The 27,186-nt window shown below is 35.3% G+C and overlaps 1 protein-coding gene and 1 pseudogene across 3 annotated transcripts in view; both read left to right on the top strand.

Annotated features, from left to right (window-relative positions):
• The window catches only part of LOC307175500 (poly(A) polymerase type 3-like), a 127,216-nt pseudogene extending 103,259 nt beyond the window's left edge, over nucleotides 1-23,957 (top strand). Inside the window, exon 3 of the transcript in view lies at nucleotides 23,194-23,957. The product of the transcript in view is annotated as a poly(A) polymerase type 3-like (transcript). The remainder of the gene's footprint in view (nucleotides 1-23,193) is intronic.
• LOC307189185 (uncharacterized protein) overlaps nucleotides 1-27,186 on the top strand; it is a 347,413-nt gene that overhangs the window by 230,447 nt on the left and 89,780 nt on the right. For both annotated transcript variants that reach the window (XM_079927001.1, XM_079927000.1), the window contains exon 4: nucleotides 1,425-1,472. The gene's annotated coding sequence lies outside the window, so the exon portion shown is untranslated. The remainder of the gene's footprint in view (nucleotides 1-1,424; nucleotides 1,473-27,186) is intronic.

Below are 27,186 nucleotides of genomic sequence, written 5' to 3'. Positions count from 1 at the left end.
ATGTAGTTTCTTAAATTTACTGCCTTTTAAATTCTATATGTATATGTATTATATGTTGTTTATGTATGCCTCTTGTATTTTATAAGGCCTAGTTTATATTCAAATAGCTTTTGATATCATGCAAAAATTTATATTTTAGGTTTTAGGTTTATATTTTACGTTTTCTGTGTAGACAATTTTATCCATGATATTTCTATCAGAAATTCCACTTTAGCTTATCTTAGAAATATTACTGGTAGATCTTAGTGTTTTATTGGTCACAGGGTAAATGGAAAATCGAGGTTATTGTCAGGAAAATGTGTTCTCAGGGTAAAAATTGAATGCACAATAAATAAAACTCTTTTTAAGACCTTGTAAAGATTTAAGGTGTTGTCCCAAAAATATTTTTAAATAGACGAAAGGTCTTCTATGAATGTTGTCATGATTTTTAAATCCACTTCACTAAACAAGAGAGCTCCTGCAAATCTTAAGGGTTGTGTTGCAGAGAAGCTTCAAAGGAGATCAAGATGGAGAAGGGAGTATCTTAAAAGATTTGTATGAGTGACGTGTGTCTGATGGAGTCTAACCGATACTTAAGAGACCCAAAACATTCTTATAAGAATTTTATCAGCTTGGACTAAAAGAAGACATTTTGTAAGATTAAAAGTCTCCATGCTTCTTTCTGCAGAAAGCAAGCTTACACATTTCAATCCCTTTTATTCTGGATTTCACTTAATGATAATATTACTTAAAAAAGGAGTACAACTATTTGAGGTCTGGGGAAAGGCAAGTGCATTTTTCATTTGGGAAGACTATAAAAAATTTTTGTCCAGAAGGTGTACTGTGATCGTTTTAAAACTTGATAGGTGTTCTTTGACACTCCTCTAATATTGAAGTAGGATTTACGGCCACTCCTGTTAAATATGGCCAGACTTGTGACTCCTTTTACCAATATAGTGGAAGTGACTCTATGAGACTTCCATGACCATAACTAGGTCATAAATGGTTGTGCAGTATCTGCCTTGGCCACTGGGAATGTTTGCTCTTGCAGCTCTTAGTTACTGTGTCAGAAGTTTGTGTACGCTGGTACCATCCTGCTGTCCAGTCCTTCCACCATCCTTGCTCAGGCACTAGATATGTGTGTGAGGAAAATACCACAAAAATGGATGCTACAGACCCGGTTGTCCTAGTCTCCAGCCATGCAGAACACCTGTAGCTCTTTCAGTCACCCAGAATGAAAGCCCAGATATCATAAAGAATTGAAGAAGTGTTTATGCTATGTGCTTTTTGAAATTCTGAACCAAGAATCTTTGTAATAAAATGGTGGTGGTTTTATACCACTATGTTGTTGGATGATTTGTTATGCAGAAGTAGATGACTAGAACAGAAATGTGTGGGGATTTTTGAAATATTTTAATCAGAATTGCATGACCTTTTCTTTTTAGAAAAGATCACTCTGGCTGCTGCTTGACAGAGCAATGTTTGAAGAGAAGGTAAGTGGAAATGGTATCACTGAATAGTTTTAATTGAATTAGATCAAGTAGGACATGATGACAGTTTCTCAAAGAAAATTTTGGCATGTAATGGAGAGAAACAAGTCCATTTTGCAGGTAGAGCCATGACCATCAGTTATTATTTGGTTGCCAAATTTATAGAACTACAGGTTAACCTAGGTCCATATTCTCTAACTTTATTATGCAGACAAACCACTGGCTATCTGTGTAAATATAGATTCTGATTTAACATGTCTGAGCTGAGGCCTGAGATTCTGAATTTTTAACAAATGTTGCTCGTCTGTGGTTTACCTGTTAAATGGTATGTTTCCAAGTTACTGTTGCCACAGATAAGATGTGATTGTTCCTTTGAGGTTTCAAAATAAGCTAGCAATAGCTACAGATTTGTTACGTATAGAGGGAATAGTTGCAGTATCTAGAAATAAAAGCAGGCTCAAATCAAGTATGATGTATGCCAATAGTCAAACCTTGCATGGATATTTTAAGCAAATCAGAATTTGCTAAACTTAAAACTGCTCTTCATCTCAAGCTTGTTATATTTAAATTGAAAAATGCCAAAGCTACAGATTAATTAGGTTTAATTATCTCTCTGTACACCAACACACACACACACACACACACACACACACACACACACAAGCACTTTAATATTGAACATCTAGCAAATTGTCTGACACATCATAAATTTTCAATAATTATATTTGCCTCAATAATCTTTCTGTTATGATTCCACCTGTTTTATATTTTTCTTCTTTCACTGATGTTTAGATTATTTTTATGTTTCTGTTTATTGACATAAAAATGAATGACCTAAATGAAAGTAAATATAACAAAGAAATTTTACTATACTAATTATTTAAATTATTCTACATCATAGATATATATTTATGGTGTACAGTTCCATAGAACTTAACACATGTATAGATTTGTGTAACTAACACCATAATCAGGACACAGAACAGTTCCCATCACTACAAAGCTCGCTTGTGCTTTCCCTTTACAGTCACACCTTCTCTCCAAACTAACCACTGGCAACCACTGATCAATGTCTGTCAGTATGGTTTTGTCACTTTGAGAATGTAATACTATATCAAAGGAATCATGCAGTATGTAATATTTTTATTCAGCACAATAATAATTTAACTAATGTTCATTGACTGTAAAATATATATGGATACGATTCTTTAAAAATTGTTAGTAATAATGGTTTTAGGACCACACAGAAAGTGTTTTCTCTCTTTGGCCAATTTTGTTAAGTTATGTTATCCAGATATGTGTTGATTGTAGATTTTAGGACTATTTTAGAAATATGAGACAAAAACCTGCCAACATTTAGGAAACACAACTAAAGGACTTAATAATCAAAAGAAAAATACCTAAACTGAAATGAATTTAAAAGGAGCTTCAGCAGACTCTAGCCCATACCTATCAGTTCAATAATTATCAAAGGAAGATAGCTTGAATACATAAGCACCACACTGAAATGTACACTTATATGGTATTTATGGTGATATATTCATTTGATTATATGTTTCTTTATGTATGATAGTTATAATTATTTTGAAAATGTTTCCTCAGATTTTTGTGTTTATCCACTCTAAGTCATTTAGTTCTGGGACTTTCCTTCACTGTGTCAAATAGTTGGTGCTTCAAGAAAGGGTATACTAGTGACTAGACTTACTAGCTTACTGTTGTGTTTTGAAAGTCAAATTATTATTTGTTGGTGTGAGATAATAATTTTGAAAGTTAGGTTTTGAAATGAATGTAGAAAGTAATTCTACATATCTAGAATTTCTCTATGTATCTAGTAAACTCAGATCATAGAGCTTTTCTGATTCACAGAGGAAGAGAAGCAAGGATGTGTTGTAAGAATATTTCCACTGTATGGGTACAGTAGCCTTCCACCTTGTGGAGGTGTTTTGCCGAAAGCCTTACTTTCAGTTTCAAGGTTCATAGCATTCGCTGGCAAAGTAACCACTCTACACTCAGTTAAACAAGAATTTAGAGAGAGTTTATTGAATTAACAAATATTACAGTATACTAATAAAGAGAAGAATAGTATAACTAACTAAGAAAGAATAGTAAAGACAGAGGTTTATACATCACCGAATTGAGGAAGCACCTACATCCAGATCCAGGCAGTGCTGGGAAGTCCCTTGAACATCAATCTGGAGTCCCAGTTGGGAAGGTCCCGGATGGTACGTCCATCCCACAGGTGAGACTTAACGTTTGCCACTCGAAGGAGCCCAGCTTTTAGCACCAGGCCGCAGGCTGATAACAATCAGCCTATGTGCAAATTTGCAGCTCTGGTTGCTGTCATAAATGCCTAGGTCTTAACCCGTAAGTCTTGGAATGTTCTTGATCCCCGGGGGCTGGCCAGACCCTCAAGGTGCGAGAAGTCCCATGACTTACTCTCTGTCTTATCTAGTGGTTTACAGTGCAAACTTTCGCCACCCCTGCTGGCCTGGGTGTAGCTCAGCAGTTAGACACGCAGCCAGCTTCAACGTCATTGTCCGATCAGAGAGAGGCCTAGTGCCGCCTCTGAAGCCTGAACAAGAGTACTTTACTAGCTTCCCCAATAGGAGGGCATGGTGATATTTGTCAGGCCTAAAGTAGAAGAAAGGAGAAGAAGGAGAAAGGGGGGTTGGAGAAAGAGAGAGAGAGGTTTCTTTTTTTTCATGTAAAGAGGTAGTAATAATTTACCAGTTTTTTTTCCCCATTTATTTACATCTAAATCTTGTTTTCAAAAAACACAGACTTAGTAAAACTGAGCATTACTTTCAAGTCTTTATTTTTTATTTATTTTTATTTATTTTTTTAATTCTTGAATTTTATTTTATTTCTTTATACAGCAGGTTCTTATTAGTCATCAATTTTATACACATCAGTGTATACATGTCAATCCCAATCGCCCAATTCATCCCACCTCCAACCCCCTGCCGCTTTCCCCACTTGGTGTCCATACGTTTCTTCTCTACATCTGTGTCTCAATTTCTGCCCTGCAAACCGGTTCATCTGTACCGTTTTTCTAGGTTCCACATATATGCGTTAATATACGATATTTGTTTTTCTCTTTCTGACTTACTTCACTCTGTATGACAGTCTCTAGATCCATCCACATCTCAACAAATGACCCAATTTTGTTCCTTTTTATGGCTGAGTAATCAGGTCTTTATTTTAAGCCATGTTATTTTGAACTTATCTGAGACACAAATCACTAATCAGTGATGCAAAGAAGGAACAAAAAATCATTAATGAACAGTTTATATCAACTGGTGCAGGAAATAAGCAATTAGAACTTGCATGAAGAAAAATCAATACCCACATGTAACTTTTTCCAACAAGAAATTTCAGAGCAATAAAAGTCGGACTTACTTTACTAATGAAAGCTAGATAACCAAAATTGAAATGCTAGATAGAACATGATAAGTACAATTCCTGGCCATTAAACAATAACTAGAAAATGTAGGTAGATATATCCAGACTTTAAAATATTCATAATTGAATTTATTTTTACTGAATCTATATAAAAGATACTATCAACTATAATTTTTATCATTTTTTCACATATTTTTCAAATAAATTAAATATTAATCCTTAAATTGAATATTCTTTGATCATTACAATTGAATTTTACTTTATAAATGACATAATACAATTAGGATACACACACAAATGTACACATACACCCCTAGGATAGATACCCTCTTTTGGATCCTACAGTTTACTGCCAACTACAGCTGTCCTGATTCTTAGTTCAAAGTGCTTATTCAAAATACAGTCAAAAATATAACTTCATAATATCTCCATTAGTTATCTAGTTATCTCATTATGCTTTGCCTTTAAATAATATCTCATAAACATTCTTAATATCCCTAGTCAACAATATATACATAGTTATCATCAAATGATTATGAAATATTGAGGAAAGAGACATTTTACAAGACACAAGGAACCTAAGTAACTTAGTGAGGGTCTGAGACTCTTATTCTTGGATAGCTGAATTATAACTTTCATGTGTAGTGAGCTTTTCTAGCTCAAATAAATCCCATCATTGTTTATTTCACTCCAAGAATTCACTTACATAGCTATCATATTTCTCTAATAATTATAGTTTAGTGATCTGTACCAAGTCTTACTAACTTACTATTAAGGAATATATTCTTGGGTTTTTAAGCACAGCTAAGCAAATATTATAGTCCTCAAAGAGCTTGAAATCAAGTTAGAACAACAAAACACTTAAAAAGATGAGAAATATCTACTCATATACATTGCTGAGATAGTTGGTTAAAAATCTATACTCTTTCAGATTCAACATTTAAAACAATTTTTCTTTTTAAATTTTTCTTTCTATAATAATTTAATTGCTAGTATCTACGTATTAATAAATGTTGTATATATGACATTTTTAACCATTCAAAGTTTTTTTGCTTTAGTCATTTGTTAGTATATTTTTCCTCTTAGCTACTTATATTTATATTATATTTACACCATAATTTACTTTTAAGAGAAGAAAAGAAAACTCAGATTCTTTACAAGACAGCATTCGTAACATCTGGAATACAATTAAAATAGTTCCAAGAGTTGTGAAGAAGCAATAAAATTTTACCAACTAGGAATTAAATAAATAAATAAATAATAAATATAGACTCAGAAACAACTTTATGTTGGAGTTTTAAGTTAAGGGTTTAGGAAATGCTATTATAAACATGTCTAAAGATTTAATGTAATTAATGGATGTAATGGAACCAATGAAAATTTTCTACTGATAACTATAAAGAATATAAGGAGATAGATAAAAAGTCTAGAACTGAAACATATATAACATAATAGAGGAATTTAAAGACAGATTGAATACTGCAAAAGAAAAGATTAGTTAAAATTTGAAGATAGGTCAAGAGAAGCTGTCTAAGCTGAAGCGCAGAGGAATAGGGGAAAAAAGGAAAAAAAAAAGAAGATAAAAATCAAAGCAGAAATAAATGTTAGAAGAACTAATGCACACATTTTTCAAATTTTATGAAATAATATTAACTCATATATCAACAAAACAACAAACCCAAAGCAAGACAAAAAGAAAAATAACCTTAGGTAGATCATACCTAAGTCAGTGAAAACCAGTGTAAATAGGAAATTTAAAAGGCAATCAGAACACAAAGCAAAAACACCCCAAAATCAATTTACATATAAAGAAAAACCAAAAAATTCCACTGATTTCTAAATAGAAACAGTACACAAGGTTAACAGAGAATAGGATGACGTCTTTAAAGCTTTAAAAAAAATGGCAGACTGTATAGCTTTATCAGGAGAAAACATGCTTGATAAATGAAAGTGAAACAAAGACTTGGAGATAAACAAACGATTATAAAACATTTTTACTAGCAAACCTGCAGAAAGAAAGAAAGAAAGAAGAAAAATCTAGAGAGAGAGAGAGAGAGAGAGGAAGGGAGGAAGGAAAGAAGGAAGGAAGGAAGGAAGGAAGGAAGGAAGACAAAGTACTATAGACCAAAGGCAAATTGTATCACATAGAAACATAGATCTATACAGAGGAATGTAGAACAATATAAATTATAACTAAATGGGAAAGTGTAAAATACTTTTATCCAGTTTTAAGTTTAATAGATGGTTGACTCTTTAAAGAAACAAAAAACAATAGCAATGTGTTGTAGAATTTTTTTTAACTTTTTATTTTACATTGGAGTATAGTTGATTAACAATGTTGTGATAGTTTCAGGGGTACAGCAAAGTGATTCAATTATATATATACATGTATCTATCCTTTTTCAAATTCTTTTCCCATTTAGGTTGTTACATAATATTGAGCAGAATTCCCTGTGCTATACAGTAGGTCCTTGTTGGTTATCCATTTTAAATATAGCAGTATGTACATGTCAATCCCAAACTTCCTAACTATCCCTTCCCCACTGGTAACCATAAGTTTGTTCTCGAAGTCTGTGAGTCTGTTTCTGTTTTGTAAGTTCTTTGTATCATTTATTTTTAGATTCTGCTTATAAGCAATATATTTTTCTTTCTCTATCTGACTTACTTCACTCAGTATGACAATCTCTAGGTCCACCCATGTTGCTGCAAATGGTGTTATTTCATTCTTTTAAATGGCTGAGTAATATTCCATTGTATATATATTGTAGAATTTTATAACCTAAGTTGAAGTAAAATTTCTGCCAACAGTAGCACAAATAAATGGATGCAGAAATTGTTATGAAGCTATGATGATACTAGTTAAAACAGATCTCAAGACAAGAAATGCTAATGGAGATAAAAATGTATTTTTCTTAATGATAAAAAAGTTAAGGGAAAGGAGTAGGAGATACAAACTGTTAGGTGCGGGATGAGCTACAAGAATATGTTGTGCGTTGTTGGGAATAGAGTCAATATTTTACGATAACTATGAATGGAGTATAACCTTTAAAAATTGTAAATCACTGTCGTATACCTGTAACTTGTATAATATTGTACAGCAACTATACTTCAATAAAAAATGATTTATTCAGCACCTTTTACATGACAAGCACTGTGCACTCTACTTAAACTACTTCACTGCATGCACTTCAAAAAAAAGTTACTTTATCACCTTAATAACATAGAAAAGTGCTAATATATCCAGATGTGTATTAATTTAATAATAGCACAGGGCTTCCCTGGTGATGCAGTGGTTGGGAGTCTGCCTGCCAATGCAGGGGACACGGGTTCGTGCCCCGGTCCGGGAAGATCCCACATGCCGCGGAGCGGCTGGGCCCATAAGCCATGGTCGCTGAGCCTGTGCGTCCGGAGCCTGTGCTCCACAACGGGAGAGGGCACAACAGTGAGAGGCCCACATACTGCAAATAATAATAATAATAATAGCACAAAAATAGAGGAAGGAAAAAAACTGTGACAAATAAAGGTAAAGACAAAATCTCAGATGGAGATTTTAAAGTCCTCTCTCAAAAATTGATTGAAAAATTAAACAAAAATGGTATTATTTAGAAAGCCACAAAAACAACCATTTTAATTGATATCTGTGCAATATTATACTTCAACAACTGAAAAATATATAGTGTTTTCAAGTGCATGAGGCATATTTACCAATTTAGACCATATGCTCCACCACAAAAAAGCCTGAATAAACTTTAAATTATTGAAATACTGTAAATATTTCTGTAAATTAGAAATAAATAAAAATATCTGAATGAAAACCCCAAATATATGCAAATTAAACAGCTCATATCCATGGGTAATAAAAATTATAATATAGTAATGTATTATTTTTAGCAAATGGTAATACAAAAACAGTGTCACAAGTTGTTGGATAGTGTTAAAAGTGAGTTAGAGGCAAATTTATAACTTTAAATAATGACATTAAAATGAAGAAAATTCTTGAATAAGTTATCTGTTTTCCCCTTAAGCTAGAAAACAAACAGCAAATTAAAGCCAAATTATTTAGAAGATAATACATACTAAAGGTAAAAGAGGAAATCAAATGAATAGAAAAGAGAAGAGAAACAGGAAAAATCAATGAAACAAATTTTATTATTTGAAAAAAAAGTATGCAAAAATAAAATCCTAGCTAGAGTGCTCAAAGAAAAGAGTGGGGAAATATAAATTATCAGTATCAAGAATGAAAGAGAAGATAGCCTACATATCACACAATAAAATAAGTATCAGAGACTCTCACAAACAGTTGCATGACAATAAACTGGGCATCTTAAATAAAAAGGAAAAATTCCTTTAAAGATAAAGACGACCAAATATTCCTCAGGAATAATATAAAATCTGAATAGTCCTATAGCTATGGAAAAAAAAAAAAAAGAGAGAAAAACTCTACTTATAGAAAACTCCTGCCCCCAAGTGGCATCACAAGTACTTCTCTCACAGAATCTTTTTTAGAAAATAGAGGGGAAAAAGAACACTTTTGTGTTAATTTTACAAAGTGAGAAAATCATGGAAGTGAAAATATTAAAGTATATTACAAAAAGAGAAAATTACAGTATCTCTTATGAAAATATAATTAAAATTCTGGACAAAACTGCTATCAAATTCTTTCCAGCAATATGTAAAAAAGAATGAAAAGACAGATAACTACATATGTTGAAGAGTATGTGAAGAAAAGAGAATGCTCATGCATTGCTGGTGGTAATGTAAAATGATGCACTTTAGAAAACATTTTTGCAGTTTCTTAAAATAGTAAGCATAATTTTTTAACATGACCTAGCAATTCAGCCACACCAGGGGTTGTAAGCTCAAGAGAAATGGTATATGTTTCCACACAGAGACTTACATATGGATGGTCTTTGCAGCATTATTCATAATAACAAAACTTAGAAACAACCTAAGTGACATACACTTTGTGACTAGATAGACAAAATATGGTATACATAGAATGGGGTGGTATTGAGCAATAAAAAGGAATTAACTACAGATACATGCTATGATGTGGCTGAACCTTATTATGCTCAGCTAAAACAAACCAGGCATAAGTGACTGTATATTGTATTACTTTATTTTTTTTTACTAGATCTTTATTGGAGTATAATTGCTTCACAATACATTGTTAGTTTCTTTTGCACAACAAAGCGAATCAGCTATACGCATACACATGTCCCCGTATCCTCTCCCTCTTGAGCCTCCATCCCATCCTCCCTATCCCACCCCTTTAGGTCTTCGCAAAGCATCGAGTTGATCTCCATGTGCTATGATGCTGCTTCACACCAGCCAACTATTTTACATTCAGTAGTGTATATATGTCGATACTAATCTCACTTCACCACAGCTTTGCCCTCCCAACCCATGTCATCAAGTCCATTCTCTAGGTATACCTCTTTATTCCTGCCCTGCAACTAGGTTCATCAGCACCACTTTTTTTTTTTTTTTTAGATTCTGTATATATGCATTAGCATACGGTATTTGATTTTGTCTTTCTGACTTACTTCACCCTGTATGACAGACTCTAGGTCCCTCCACATCACTACGAATAATTCAATTTCATTTCTTTTTATGGCTGAGTAATATTCCATTGTATATATGTGCCATATTCAACTGTCGATGGACATTTAGGTTGGTTCCATATCCTGGCTATTGTAAATAGTGTTGCAATGAACATTGTGGTACATATCTCTTTTTGGATTATTGTTTTCTCAGGGTATAGGCCCAGTAGTGGGATTGCTGGATCGTATGGTAGTTCTATTTTTAGTTTTTTAAGGAATCGCCATACTGTTTTCCATAGTGGTTGTATCAATTTACATTCCCACCAACAGTGTAGGAGGGTTCCCTTTCATCCCACCCTTTCCAACATTTATTGTTTCTAGCTTTTTTGATAATGGTCATTCTTACCAGCGTGAGGTGATACCTCACTGTAGTTTTGATTTACAATTCTCTAATAATTAGTGATGCTGAGCATCTTTTCATATGCCTGTTGGCCATCTGTATGTCTTCCTTGGTGAAATGTCTATTTAGGTCTTCTACCCATTTTTTAACTGGATTGTTTGTTTTTTTGATATTGAGATCCATGAGCTGTTTGTATATTTTGGAGATTAATCCTTTGTTGTTTCATTTGCAAATATCTTCTCCCATTCTGAGGGTTGTCTTTTTGTCTTGTTTATGATTCCCTTTGCTGTGCAAAAGCTTTTAAGTTTAATTAAGCCCCATTTGTTTATTTTTGTCTTTATTTCTGTTACTCTAGGAGGTTGGTCAAGAAAGATCTTGCTGTGGTTTATGTCAAAGTGTGTTTTTCCTGTTTTCCTCTAAAAGCTTTACAGTGTCTGGTCTTACATCTGAGTCTTTAATCCATTTTGAGTTTTTTTTTGTGTATGGTGTTAGTGTTCTAATTTCATTCTTTTACATGTAGCTGTCCAGTTTTCCCAGCACCACTTATTGAAGAAGCTGTCTTTTCTCCATTGTATGTTCTTGCCTCTTTTGTCATAAATTAGGTCCCCATATTTGTATGGATTTATCTCTGGGCTTTCTATCCTGTTCCACTGATCTATATTTCTGTTTTTGTGCCAATACCATACTGTCTTGATTACTGTAGCTCTGTGGTATAGTTTGAAGTTGGGGAACGTGATTCCTGCAACTCTGGTTTTCTTTCTCAAGATTGCTTTGGCTATTCGGGGTCTTTTTTGTTTCCACAGGAATTTCAAGACTTTTTGTTCTAATTCTGTGAAGACTGCCATTGGTAGTTTGACAGGGATTGCATTGAATCTGTAGATTGCTTTGGGTAATGTAGTCATTTTCACAGTATTGATTCTCCCAATCCAAGAACATGGTATATTTCTCCATCTGTTTATGTCACCTTTGATTTCTTTCATCAGTGTTCTATAGTTTTGTGAGTACAAGGCTTTCACCTCCTTAGGCAAGTTTATTCCTACGTATTTTATTCTTTTTTTTTTTTGCAATGGTAAATGGGAGTGTTTCCTTAATTTCTCTTTCTGATTTTTCGTTGTTGGTGTGTAGGAATGCCAGAGATTTCTGTGCATCAATTTTGTATCCTGCAACTTTGCCAAATTTATTGATTAGTTCTAGTAGTTTTCTGGTGACATCTTTAGGATTTTTATGTATAGTGTCACGTCTTCGGCAAACACTGACAGTTTTACTTCCTCTTTTACAATTTGTATTATTTTATTTCTTTTTCTTCTCTGATTTGTGTGGCTATAACTTCCAAAACTATGTTGAATAATAGTGGTGAGAGTTAAGGAAATGAAGCCAGACTCTTAAAGCATTAATAGGAATCAGTTAATTGCAAAAGAGGAGACAAGGCTTTGGGGACAGCGGGAGTGTCCCATGCAAAGACATGGAGGTTAATGGTGGAGTAGAAGGACGTGCTCTCACTCCCTCTTGTGAGAACACCAGAATCACAACTAGCTGCTGGAGAATCATCTACAGGAAGACACTGGAACGCATCAAAAAAGATACCCCACATCCAAAGACAAAGGAGAAACCACAATGAGATGGTAGGAGAGGCGCAGTCACAGTGAAATCAAATCCCATAATTGCTGGGTGGGTGACTCACAGACTGGAGAACACTTATACCACAGAAGTCTACCCACTAGAGTGAAGGTTCTCAGCCCCACATCAGGCTTCCAAAACTGGGGGTCTGGCAACAGGAGGAGGAATTCCCAGGGAATCAGACTTTGAAGGCTAGTGGGTTTTGATTGCAGGACTTTGACAGGACTGGGGGAAACAGAGACTTCACAGTTGGAGGGCACACACAAAGTAGTGTGCACATCGGGACCCAGGGGAAGGAGCAGTGACCCCAGGGGAGACTGAACCAGACCTACCTGCAAGTGTTGGAGGGTCTCCTGCAGAGGCAGGGGGTGGCTGTGGCTCACCGTGGGGACAAGGACAATGGCAGCAGAAGTTCTGGGAAGTACTCCTTGGCATGAGCCCTCCCAGAGTCTGTCACTAGCCCCACCAAAAAGCCCAGGCAGGCTCCAGTGTTGTGTTGCTTCAGGCCAAACAACCAACAGGGAGGGAACCCAGCCCCACTCATCAGCAGTCAAGTGGATTAAAGCTTTACTGAGCTCTGCCCACCAGAGCAACAGTCAGCTCTACCCACCACCAGTCCCTCCCATCAGGAAAATTACACAAGCCTCTTAGATAGCCTCATCCACCAGAGGGCAGACAACAAAAGCAAGAAGAACTACAAGCCTGCAGCCTGTGGAACAAAAACCACATTCACAAAAAGATAAACAAGATGAGAAGGCAGAGGGCTATGTACCCGATGAAGGAACAAGATAAAACCCCAGAAAAACAACTAAATGAAGTGGAGATAGGCAACCTTCCAGAAAAAGAATTCAGAATAATGATAGTGAAGATGACCCAGGACCTCGGAAAAAGAATGGAGGCAAAGATCAAGAAGACGCAAGAAATGTTTAACAAAGACCTAGAAGAATTAAAGAACAAACACCTAGAAGAATTAAAGAACAAACAAACAGAGATGAACAATACAATAACTGAAATGAAAACTGCACTAGAAGGAATCAATAGCAGAATAACTGAGGCAGAAGAACAGATAAGCGACCTGCAAGACAGAATGGTGGAATTCACTGCTGCAGAACGGAATAAAGAAAAAAGAATGAAAAGATTTGAAGACAGCCTAAGACCTCTGGGACAACATTAAACACAACAACATTCGCATTATAGGGATCACAGAAGGAGAAGAGAGAGAAAGGACCAGAGAAAATATTTGAAGAGATTATAGTTGAAAACTTCCGTAACATGGGAAAGGAAATAGCCACACAAGTCCAGGAAGTGCAGTGAGTCCCATACAGGATAAACCGAAGGAGAAACATGCCAAGACACATAGTAATCAAATTGGTAAAAACTAAAGACAAAGAAAAATTATTGAAATCAGCAAGGGAAAAACAACAAATAACATACAAGGGAACTCCCATAAGGTTAACAGCTTATTTCTCAGCAGAAACTCTACAAGCCAGAAGAGAGTGGCATGATATAATTAAAGTGATGAAAGGGAAGAACCTACAACCAAGATTACTTTACCTGGCAAGGATCTCATTCAGATTCGATGGAGAAATCAAAAGCTTTACAGACAAGCAAAAGCAAAAAGCACCTAGAAAAACAAACGCAAAACAATTAAGAAAATGTTCATAGGAACATACATATCGATAATTACCTTAAACGTGAATGGATTAAATGCTGTAACCAAAAGATACAGGCTTGCTGAGTGGATACAAAACCAAGACACATATATATGCTGTCTACTAGAGACCCACTTCAGACCTAGGGACACATACAGACTGAAAGTGAAGTGATGGAAAAAGATATTCCATGAAAATGGAAATCAAAAGAAAGTTGGAGTAGCAATACTCATATCAGATAAAATACACTTTAAAATAAAGAATGTCAGAAGAGACAAGGAAGGATACTACATAACGATCAAGGGATCAATCCAGAAAGAAGATATAACATTATAAATATATATGCACCCAACATAGGAGCACCACAATACATAAGGCAACTACTAACAGCTATAAAAGAGGAAATCGACAGTAACACAATAATAGTGGGGGACTTTAACACCTCACTTACACCAATGGACAGATCATCCAAAATGAAAATAAATAAGGAAAGAGAAGCTTTAAATGACACAATAGACCAGATAGATTTAATTGATATTTATAGGACATTCCATCCAAAAACAGCAGATTACACTTTCTTCTCAAATGCGCCTGGAACATTCTCCAGGATAGATCACATCTTGGGTAACAAATCAAGCCTCAGTAAATTTAAGAAAATTGAAGTCATATCAAGCATCTATTCTGACCACAACGCTATGAGATTAGAAGTGCATTACAGGAAAAAAAACGTAAAAAACACAAACACATGGAGGCTAAACAATACGTTAGTATATAACCAAGAGATCACTGAAGACATCAAAGAGGAAATCAAAAAATACCTGGAGACAAATGACAATGAAAACACGATGATCCAAAACCTACAGGATGCAGCAAAAGCAGTTCTAAGAGGGAAGTTTATGGCTATACAAGCCCACCTCAAGAAACAAGAAAAATCTCAAATAGACAATCTAAAGTTACACCTAAAGGAACTAGAGAAAGAAGAACAAACAAAACCCAAAGTTAGCAGAAGGAAAGAAATCATCAAGATCAGAGCAGAAATAAATGAAATAGAAACAATAGGAAAGATCAATAAAACTAAAAGCTGGTTCTTTGAGAAGATAAACCAAATTGGTAAACCATTAGCCAGACTCATCAAGGAAAAAAAAAGCAGAGGACTCAAATCAATAAAACTATAAATGAAAAAGAAAAAGTTACAACAAACACCGTAGAAATACAAAGCATCCTAAGAGACTACTACAAGCAACTCTATGCCAATAAAATGGACAACCTGCAAGAAATGGACAAATTCCTAGAAAGGTGTAACCTTCCAAGACTGAACCAGGAAGAAATAGAAAATATGAACAGACCAATCACAAGTAATGAAATTGAAACTGTGATTAAAAATCTTCCAACAAACAAAAGTCCAAGACCAGATGACTTCACAGGTGAATTCTATCAAACATTTAGAGAAGCGCTAACACCCATCCTTCTCAAACTCTTCCAAAAAATTGCAGAAGAAGGAACACTCCCAAACACATCCTATGAGGCCACCATCACCCTGATACCAAAACCAGACAAAGATACTACAAAAAGAAAATTACAGACCAATATCACTGATGAATATAGATGCAAATATCCTCAACAGAATACTAGCAAACATAATCCAACAACACATTAAAAGGATCATACACCATGATCAAGTCAGATTTATCCCAGGGATGCAAGGATTCTTCAATATATGCAAATCAATCAATGGGATACACATATTAACAAATTGAAGAATAAAAACCATATGATCATCTCAATAGATGCAGATAAAGCTTTTGACAAAATTCAACTCCCATTTATGATAAAAACTCTCCAGAAAGTGGGCATAGTGGGAACCTACCTCAACATAATAAAGGCCATATACAACAAACCCATAGCAAACATCAACCTCAATGGTGAAAAACTGAAAGCATTTCCTCTAAGATTAGGAACAAGACAAGGATGTCCACTCTTAGCACTATTACTCAACATAGTTTAGCCATGGCAATCAGAGAAAAAAAAGAAATAAAAGGAATCCAAATCAGAAAAGAAGTAAAACTGTCACTGTTTGCAGATGACATGATACTATACATAGAGAATCCTAAAAATGCCACCAGGAAACTACTAGAGCTAAGCAGTAAATTTGGTAAAGTTGCAGGATACAAAGTTAATGCACAGAAATCTCTTGCATTGCTATACACTAATGATGAAAAATCTGGAAGAGAAATTAACGAAACACTCCCATTTACCATTGCAGCAAAAAGAATAAAATACCTAGGAATAAACCTACCTAGGGAGACAAAAGACCTGTATGCAGAAAACTATAAGACACTGATGAAAGAAATTACAGATGATACCAACAGATAGAGAGATATACCATGTTCTTGGATTGGAAGAATCAGTACTGTGAAAATGACTCTACTTCCCAAAGCAATCTACAGATTCAATGCAATCCCTATCAAGTTACCAATGGCATTTTTTATGGAAGTAGAACAAATCTTGTTAAAATTTGTATGGAGACACAAAAGACCCCGAATAGCCAAAGCAGTCTTGAGGGAAAAAAATGGAGCAGGAGGAATTAGACTCCCTGACTGCAGACTATACTATTAAGCTACAGTAATCAAGACAATATGGTACTGGCACAAAAACAGAAACATAGATTAATGGAACAAGATTGAAAGCCCAGAGATAAACTTAAACACCTGTGGTCAACTAATCTATGACAAAGGAGGCAAAGATATACAATGGAGAAAAGACAGTCTCTTCAGTAAGTGGTGCTGGGAAAACTGGACAGCTACATGTAAAAGATTGAAATTAGAACACTCCCTAACACCATCCACAAAAATAAACTCAAAATGGATTTGAGACCTAAATTTAAGATCAGACAGTATAAAACTCTTAAGAAAAACATAGGAAGAACACTCTTTGACATAAACCACAGCAAGATCTTTTTTGATCCACCTCCTAGAGTAATGGAAATGAAAACAAAAATAAACAAATGGGACCTAATGAAACTTAAAAACTTTTGCACAACAAAGGAATCCATAAACAGGATGAAAAGACAACTCTCAGAATGGGAGAAAATATTTGCTAATGAGTCAACTGACAAATGATTAATCTCCAGAATATATAAACAGCTCGTGCAGCTCTATATTAAAGAAACAAACAACCCAATCCAAAAATGGGTAGAAGACCTAAATAGACATTTCCCCAAAGAAGACATACAGATGGCCAAGAAGCACATGAAAAACTGCTCAACATCACTAACTATTAGAGAAATGCAAATCAAAACTACAATGAGGTATCACCTCACACCAAGTAGAATGGGCATCATCAGAAAATCTACAAACAACAAATGCTGGAGAGGGTGTGGAGAAAACGACCCCTCTTGCACTGTTGGTGGGAATGTAAATTCATACATCCACTATGGAGAACAATATGGAGGTTCCTTAAAAAACTAAAAATAGAATTACCATATGATCCAACAATCCCACTACTGGGCATATACCCAGAGAAAACCATAATTCAAAAAGACACATGCACCCCAATGTTCATTGCAGCACTATTTACAATAGCCAGGTCATGGAAGCAACCTAAATGCCCATTGACAGACAAATGGATAAAGAAGATGTGGTACATATATACAGTGCAATATTACTCATCCATAAAAAGGAATGATATTGGGTCATTTGTAGAGACGTGGATGGATCTAGAGACTGTCATGCAGAGTGAACTAAGTCAGAAAGAGAAAAAGAAATATCGTATATTAATGCATATATGTGGAACCTAGAAAAATGGTACAGGTGAACCGGGTTGCAGAGCAGCAGTTGAGACACAGATGTAGAGAACAAACGTATGGACACCAAGGGGGGAAGCCGTAGGGGGGGTGGGGATGGTGGTGTGATGAATTGGACGATTGGGATTGACTTGTATACATTGATGTGTATAAACTTGATGACTAATAAGAACCTGTTGTATAAAAAAATAAATAAAATTAAATTAAAAAAATTTTAAAAAATAGTGGTGAGAGTTAACATCCTTGTCTTGTTCCTGATCTCATTGGAAATGTATTTATTTTTTCACCCTTGAGTATGATGCTTGCAGTGAGTTTGTCTTATATGGCCTTTTTTATGTTGAGGTAATTTTCATCTATGCCTATTTTCTGGAGAGTATTTTATCATAAATTTGTGTTGAATTTTGTCAAAAGCTTTTTCTGCATTTATTAAGATGATCATATGGTTTTTATTCCTTAATTTGTTAATGTGGTGTGTCACATTGGTTGATTTGCATATATTGAAGAATCCTTTCATCCCTGGGATGAATCCCACTGATCATGGTATATGATCCTTTTAATGTGCTGTTGGATTCTTTTTGCTCATATTTTGTTCAGGATTTTTGCATCTATGTTCATCAGTGATATTGGCCTATAACTTTCTTTTTATTATGATATCTATTTCTGGTTTTGCTGTCAGGGTGATGGTGGCTTCGTAGAATGAATTTGGGCGTGTTCCACCCTCTGCAATTTTTTGGAAGAGTTTGAGAAGGATGGGTGTTAGCTCTTCTCTAAACGTTTGATAGAATTCACCTGTGAAGCCATCTGATCCTGGGCTTTTGTTTGTTGGAAGATTTTTCTTCACAGTTTCAATTTCATTACTTGTGATTGGTTTGTTTATATTTTCTAATTCTTCCTGCTTCTGTTTTGGAAAATTGTACCTTCTGAGAACTTGTCTGTTTCTTCATGGTTGGCCATTTTATTGGCATAGAGTTGTTTGTAGTAGTCTCTTATAATCCTTTGTATTTCTGCAATGCCAGTTGTGATTTCTCCTTTTTCATTTCTAATTTTATTGATTTGCATTCTCTACCTTTTTTTCTTGATAAGTCTGGCTAAGGGTTTATCAATTTTGTTTATCTTCTCAAAGAACCAGCTTTTAGTTTTATTGATCTTTGCTATTGTTTTCTTTGTTTCTATTCCATTTATTTCTGCTCTGATTTTAAGATTTCTTTCCTTCTACTGACTTTGGGTTTTCTTTGTTCTTTCTCTAGCTGTTTTAGGTGTAGGGTTAGGTTGTTTATTTGAGACTTCTTGTTTCTTGAGGTGAGATTGAATTGCTATGAACTTCCCTCTTAGAACTGCTTTTACTGCATCCCATAGGTTTTGGGTCATCTTGTTTTCTTTGACATTTGTTTCTATGTATTTTTTAATTTCTTCTTTGATTTCTTCAGTGATTTCTTGGTTATTTAATAGCATACTGTTTAGCCTCCATATATTTTTGTTTTTTACAGTTTTTTGCTATAATTGATTTCCAATCTCATAGCGTTGTGGTCAGAAAAGATGCTTGATATGATTTCCATTTTCTTAAATCATCTGTTGCTTTATTTGTGACCCAAGATATGATCTATCCTGGAGAATGTCCCATGTGCACTTGAGAAGAAAGTGTATTCTGCCACTTTGGGGTGGAATGATCTATAACTATCAATTAGATCAATCTAGTTTATTGTGTCATTTTAAGCTTGTATTTCCTTATTTATTTTCTATTTGGATCATCTGTCCATTAATGTAAGTGGGGTGTTAAAGTCCTCTACTATTATTGTGTACCTGTTGATTTCTCCTTTCACAGTTGTTAGCAGTTGCCTTATGTATTGAGGTGCTCCTATGTTGGGTGCATAAACATTTATAATTGTTATATCTCCTTGGATTGATTCTTTGATCATTATGTAGTGTCCCTCCTTATCTCTTGTAACAATCTTTATTTTAAAGTCTATTTTATCTTATATGAGTATTGCTACTCCAGCTTTCTTTTGATTTCGTTTTGTGTGGAATATCTTCAGTTTCAGTCTGTATGTGTCCCTAGGTCTGAAGTGGGTCCCTTGTAGAGAGCATATATGTGGGTCTTGTTTTTGTATCCATTCAGCAAGCCTGTGTCTTTTGTTTGGAGCATTTAATCCATTCACGTTCAAGGTAATTATCGATATGTATGTTCCTATGACCATTTTCTTAATTGTTTCGGGTTTGTTTTTGTAGATGCTTTTCTTCTCCTGTGTTTCCCACTTAGAGAAGTTCCTTTAGCATCTGTTGTAGAGCTGGTTTTGGTGGTGCTGAATTCTCTTAGCTTTTGCTTGTCTGTAAAGCTTTGGATTTCTCCATCGAATCTGAATGAGATCCTTGCCGGGTAGAGTGATCTTGGTTGTAGGTTTTTCCCTTTCATTACTTTAAGTATATCATGCCACTCCTTTCTGGCTTGTAGAGTTTCTGCTGAGAAATCAGCTGTTAACCTTATGGGAGTTCCCTTGTATGTTATTTGTCGTTTTTCCCTTGCTGCTTTCAATAATTTTTCTTTGTCTTTAATTTTTGCCAATTTGATTACTATGTGTCTCGGTGTGTTTCTCCTTGGGTTTATCCTGTATGGGACTCTCTGTGCTTCCTGGACCTGGGTCACTATTTTGTTTCCCATCATGGGGAAGTTTTCAACTATAATCTCTTCAAATGTTTTCTCAGACCATCCCTTTTTCTGTTCTTCTTCTGGGAACCCTATAATTTGAATGTTGTTGTGTTTAGTGTTGTCCCAGAGGTCTCTGAGATTGTCTTCAATTCTTTTCATTCTTTTATGTTTATTGTGCTCCTTGGCAGTTATTTCCACCATTTCATCTTCCAACTCACTTATTCGTTCTTCTGCCTCATTTATTTTGTTATTGATTCTTTCTAGTGTATTTTTCATTTCAGTTATTGTGTTTTTCATCTGATTTGTATGTTCTTTAGTACTTCTAGATCTTTGTTAAACATTTCTTGTTATTTGTCAGTCCATGCTTCCATTCTATTTCTGAGATTCAGGATCATGTTTACTATCATTACTATGAATTCTTTTTCAGGCAGATTGCCTATTTCCTCTTCATTTATTTGGTCTTTTAGGTGCTTACCTTGCTGCTTCATCTGTGACTTTTTTTTTTGCCATCTCATTGTTTTTCTTTTTTAGGAGTGGCATTGTGTTCCTGTTTTACTAGTTGTTTGGCCTGAGGCTCCCAACACTGGAGTTTGTAGGCTATTAGGTAGAGCTGGGTCTTGGTGCTGAGATGAGGACCTCTGTGAGACCTCATTCTGATGAATATTCCCTGGGTTTTGAGGTTCTCTGTTAGTCCAGTGGTTCAGACTTTGAGCTCCCACTGCAGGAGCTTCTGCCTGAACCCGGTCTCATGAACCACAATGCCACAAGCTGCGTGGGGTGGCAAAAAAAAAGAACAATAACAAAGTAAAAAACAAAATTAGACTAGGAAACTAACAGATATGTTAGAAAGAACATAAATATAAAAATGTAGATGAGTCAACAGCTAGAAGGTATATCAGTACCACAATAGTAAAAAAGAGGAAGAGGGAAAAGAAGAATAAAAAGGGGGGGAAGTCCTTGGCTGTGGAGGGTGGGGCCTAAACAAGTGTGAGATTTGGGTCGTGGTTGGGGCCTATGCTCAGGACCCACACGTCTGGAAAAGCCCTGGGGGCTGTGGGAGGTGGGGCTTAGGCTTAAGGGACAGAAGTGTCCCAGGCGTGCCCCCCATCCCTTGTCTCAGAAGACAGAAGAGGACAGAAGACCTCTGCCCAGCAGGTCTCCTGTGCTTGGGTTGGTGGAGCAAAGGCCCTCTTCTTCTCTCCTGCTCCTCCTGATGTCCAGGCAGGCCCCTCCTGCCTGCTTCTCCTGATCTCCCCAGCCTCACTCCTATGACCCCAGGACCAATGTGGCTGGGGTGGGAGGGAGGGCCCTTGGAGGGCAAGGCACCAGCCTGGGAGCTCAGCAGGCTGCCTGTGCTGGAGTGGGCGGGGCAATCGCCCTCCACTCCTCACCCACTCCTCCTGGAGGGCCCCTCCTGCCTGCCTCTCCTGTTCTGCCCCCAAGGACCCACGCTACCTGGAGGGGGCTTTGGAGGGCAGCAGATCAGCCTGGGAGCTCAGCAGGCTCTGTATTACTTTTTTATATGAAATGTTTAGGAAATGAAAATATATAGAAACAGAAAAGTAAATTAGATTATTAGAAAACACCAAGGAAAATTTATGTACAAAAGTTGATGCTATTGCATTTGGATAAAGTTGACGAGTTCCTGCTACTCACTTAGCCCAGGAAATACCACCAAGGAAACCTAATATATTGGAATAGATGTTTGAATATTTGAGTAATATTCAAACATTTGAATAAATGTTTGAATATTATTCAAATATTTGAATAAAAAATCTTTAACAGAATTAAACACACATTTAAGCTAAAAAGTAAAAATTAAAATAGACGTGAACCCCTCAATCAGATAATCAGCAACTAAGAAAAAAAAGCCTCACATAAGATAACTTTTCATTTTCAGGGACTCTATATTTTCAACTTAAAACTGAGAACAAGGTAGAATGTCTGTTCCTACCTCTTAAGACTGAAGACCTTATGTAATGAAAAAATAAAGAATTTTACAAGAATTAGAAAGTAAAAGTAAAACTATTTCTATTTGCAGTGATAAGATTATAGAAAATTCTAAGTTATAAACAAAAAAAACCCTACAAAAACTAAGAAATTATTGTATTAAAATTTTTGCATATGAGGTAAATATACAATCTATTTCATTTTTATATAACTACAAAATTTCTTGTTCTAGAATAATAATAAAAAAGCATTTCCCATTAAAACAAGATCAGGAAATAGAATACTTGGGTTTAAATGTATCAAAAGTTGTAGGAACTCTATGTTTAAAACCTCCCAAAACCATTGAAAGGAAAAAAAAAAAAGACAAATGAAAAGATGGATCAATCTTCATAAATAGGAAGACTCAAATTTGTAAGATGTCCTTTTTCCCAAAATATTCACCTCCAAAGTCTGGTAGTCATTTTGCAGAAATTGACAAGATGCATTTAAAATATATCTTATATTTAGGCAGTTGGACTCAGGGCAGAGGCAGAACCCCCTCCCTCCTTTTTAGCTCAGTGCATCGTGTCCAGGTCCTCGGTGACAACTGTTGTACTGGGGAAGTGACTGCGTGGTGCCTGCGCTGGAGATGATATCATTTCCAGTAACAACACAGGAATCAGAACAAACACAGCCACTACAGAAGCACTACAGCGTTCTGTGCTATCAGTTTAGTGGACCCAAAAGGAGACTGACTTCAGACTTACACAGAAACTAATTGAGATTCCAAAGCCCTTTGGGGTTTTTGAAGAGTAACAGGAACAATAATGCAAGACTTTAACTTTGGAAAATGTAACCTGGTAAAAGAGTGAATACAAGAAATCCATGAAAGCAAGAATCTTCCACAATCTGTGATTGAAAATGTTGGAGGAAAATATTTTTACACTTGGATCTTACAGATTAGGAATATATACAAAAGTTACCAATATTGATGTGTTGTGTGTTGCACCAAGAGAGATTGATTGAAGTGACTTTTTCACCTCATTCTATAAATTGAAATTACAGGAAGAAGTGAAAGATTTAGGAGCTGTTGAGGCATTTGTGCCAGTTATCAAACTGTGTTTTGATAGCTTAGGGATTGATATTTTGTTTGCAAGATTAGCACTGCAGACTATTCCAGAATATTTGGACCTAGGAAATGACAGTCTGCTTAAAAAATAGATAGAATATGTGTAAGGAGTCTAAACAGTTTCAGGGGAACCAATGAAGTTTCCCATCTAGTTCTAATCATTGACAACTTCAGGTTAACTCTGAGAGGTATCAAACTGGGGGCCAAACTCCACAACATCTATTCCAATATATTAGGTTTCCTTGGTGGTATTTCCTGGGCTAAGTGAGTAGCAGGAACTCGTCAACTTTATCCAAATGCAATAGCATCAACTTTTGTACATAAATTTTCCTTGGTGTTTTCTAAATGGTATGTGTTTAAATTATACTAAAATAAAATTCATTTTAAAATAAATAATAAAATATGTCTTACATTTAAAAAGTATTGGATAGCCAAATGATCATTAAAAAGTCAATTTAAAAGACATACACTAATTGATTGTGAGTTACTCTATTTTCACATTAACCAAAAGAGTGTGGTATGAACATGAGGATAGAAAAGTACAGAAGATATTTATATGAACAGACACGTAAATTGTCAATAATATTTTTAAAAATCTCCTCAAAGTAAACTAAAGGAAAATGGAAAGTCTTTGAAACAAATGGCTGGAACAACTTATAAACATATTAAAAAGTTGAAATTTGTCACTTATCTCACTCCATACATCAAAAATTAACTTGAGACGAATCAGTGAGATAAATATAAACACAAATATAAAGTTCCTAGAAGAAAACATGGGAGAATATTTTCTCAGATTTTGAGTGGACAAAGTATTTTTCTTTTTTTGAGCAATTGTATGTTTTTTGGGGGCTGTGTTGGGTCTTCCTGCACGCGGGCTTTTCTCTCTAGTTGCGGCGAGCGGGGTCTACTCTTCATTGCGCTGTGCAGGCTTCTCATTGCAGTGGCTTCTCTTGTTGTGGAGCATGGGCTCTAGGCACGCAGGCTTCAGTAGTTGCAGCACACAGGCTCAGTACTTGTGGCTCACAGGCTCTAGAGCACAGGCTCAGTAGTTGTGGTGCACGGGCTTAGTTGCTCTGTGGCATGTGGGATCTTCCCAGACCAGGGATCGAACCCATTTCCCCTGCATTGGCAGGTGGATTCTTAACCACTGCACCACCAGGGAAGTCCCAAGTGGACAAATATTTATTTAATTGGACCCAGAAAATATACAATTTTTTAAAAAGCACAGATTGGATTCCTTCAAAATTAAAATCTTCTGTCTGTCGAAAGATACTTTTAACAAAATGAACTGACAGACCAAGATGGGGAAATATCATATATATATATATATATATATATAAAAAATATATATACACACATGCACATATATTTATTTATGTGTGTGTGTGTGTACACACACACACAATCAGGCCATTATGCATATATTGGATTGTCTTTCCAAAATTTATATGTTGAAGCTGTAACCCCCCAATTTGACTATATTTGGAGATGGGGTTTTAAAGAGTTAATAAAGGTTAAAGAAGGATATAAGGGTGAGGCTCTAATTCAATATGACTGGGATGTTTATAAGAAGAGAGAGAGAGAGGGATGTGTGTACTTAGAGAAAAGTCGACATGAGAACATAGCAATAAGGTGGGGGCAAGGAGAGTGGTCTAAGGAGAAGCCAAAACTGCTGACCCCTTGAACTTGGACTTCTAGCCTCCAGAATTTTGAGAGACAAATTTCTGTTGTTTAAGCCACACTGTCTGTGGTATTTTGTTATGGAAGCCTTAGAAGTATAATAATAATAATCGTTATTATTACTACTACTACTATTATTATATGTGTGTATATATATACACAAGTATTTCTTTCCAAAATAAATTATTACATGTATATTAGTATATATTATACATATACATGTATATACACACAAGAACTTCTTTGCAAAATAAATGAAGATATTCAGACATCCGGTAAATCAAAAATAGAAGAAAGACAAAAACCCCAATAAAATGGTAAAAACAGTGACAACAAATGTATTTGATAAGAATGTGGGACAACAGGAACTCTCCATACATTGCTAACAGAGGCTTAAAATAGTACAATCACTTTGGAAAAAAAAAACTTTGGCAGCACCTTCTTTAATTAAACTATAATAATTTTATGACCTAGCAGTTCCACTCCTAAGTATTTACACAAGAAAAATGAAAAGAGAAACCCAAAGGCAGGCACAAGTATATTTGCAGCATTTTTACATGTAATAGCCAGTAATTGGAAATTACCCTAATGTCAACTAACAAAGAATGGATAAACAAATTGTGGTATAATCCTACAGTGTAGTACCACTTAGGAATATAAACAAACTACTGATCAATGAAGTGATGTGGATGAATATCCTAGTCATCATAAGGAGTGAAAGAAGCAAATACAAATGAGTACATTCTGTAAGATTCCATTTTTATGAAACATTGGAGCACCACCAAACCAATCTATTTTGATAGAAATGCACACAGTAGAAGTCTCCTGTGGAGGAGATGAAAAGAGAAGTTCCATGAAGGGCCTTTCGAGGCCAATAAGAATTTTCTATATTTTGATAGCAGTATGGTTTACACAGTTGAATGAATATGTTGAAACTCATCACAGTGGAAATCAATATATGTACATGTTTACCCTGTGTAAAATAGTTTTCAACCAAAAAATTAAAAATGCAAGGTCATGAGTAATTAGCCCTGATGAAAAAGAATTACTTTAGAATTTAGAGGAATAAAAGAAAATAACCAGTTTAGAATTTACAGTACAACACAGCAATCATTAGTTCACCTAAACAGTAATCTCAATTTACCCACTGCTTACTATTGTAAAGAACTAGCAAAACAAAACCATGACTAAAACTACGTTCATCATTGACCTATTCAGTGCTAATGAAGAAATTTTCGCAACTTCTATGAATTTACGCTGCAGTATTACCTATAATCTCCACACATTACAACAGTCTTATTAAACTTATCAACTATCTCCTGCTTTCTCCTCTCAAATTCTCAAATCCTTCCACCTTAATTGCATTCTTTTCCAAAAATATGGTGGCCAATATATTAAGCCAATATATTCCAAAAATATGGCGGCCAAAAATATATGGCGGCCAATAATTAAGCCGCCATATTTCCATAGAAAATTCTAAAAATATGAAAAGTTTCTTTTGTTGGTTTGTTTTCCATTTTCTGCCATTAAATATGCAAACCTACAGTAATTATTCTTTCCTAGTTCTTATCGGTTGTAGTGGAATAAGATTCTCTTCTCCCGATTCTAGTGTAACACTCATTCCAGTCTGTCCTTTGAGTGACCTAAGCATTTCAGTTACCTCCTTTCCCAATTATGTTTTCCACATGTTTCCCTTTATTGGCACTTTCCTCAGCATCCCCACAGGCTCCAGTCTCTCCCATTCTCCTTTTAACAGCCACATGTCTTCAAAAAATGTTCACATTTACTTTTTTCCCCCCTTCCTCAACCATCTGTAATCAACTTATAACTTTCTGGCTTTTATTCTCTTTATTTAAACAAAACAGGTTTCATTAAATCTATGCCGAGGGATCTAATGGACAATTTTTATTTCATACACA

The sequence above is a fragment of the Stenella coeruleoalba genome (assembly GCF_951394435.1).
Source record: "Stenella coeruleoalba genome assembly, chromosome: 1".
Lineage (NCBI taxonomy): Eukaryota > Metazoa > Chordata > Mammalia > Artiodactyla > Delphinidae > Stenella > Stenella coeruleoalba.
This window is presented reverse-complemented; position numbering and strand designations above follow the sequence as displayed.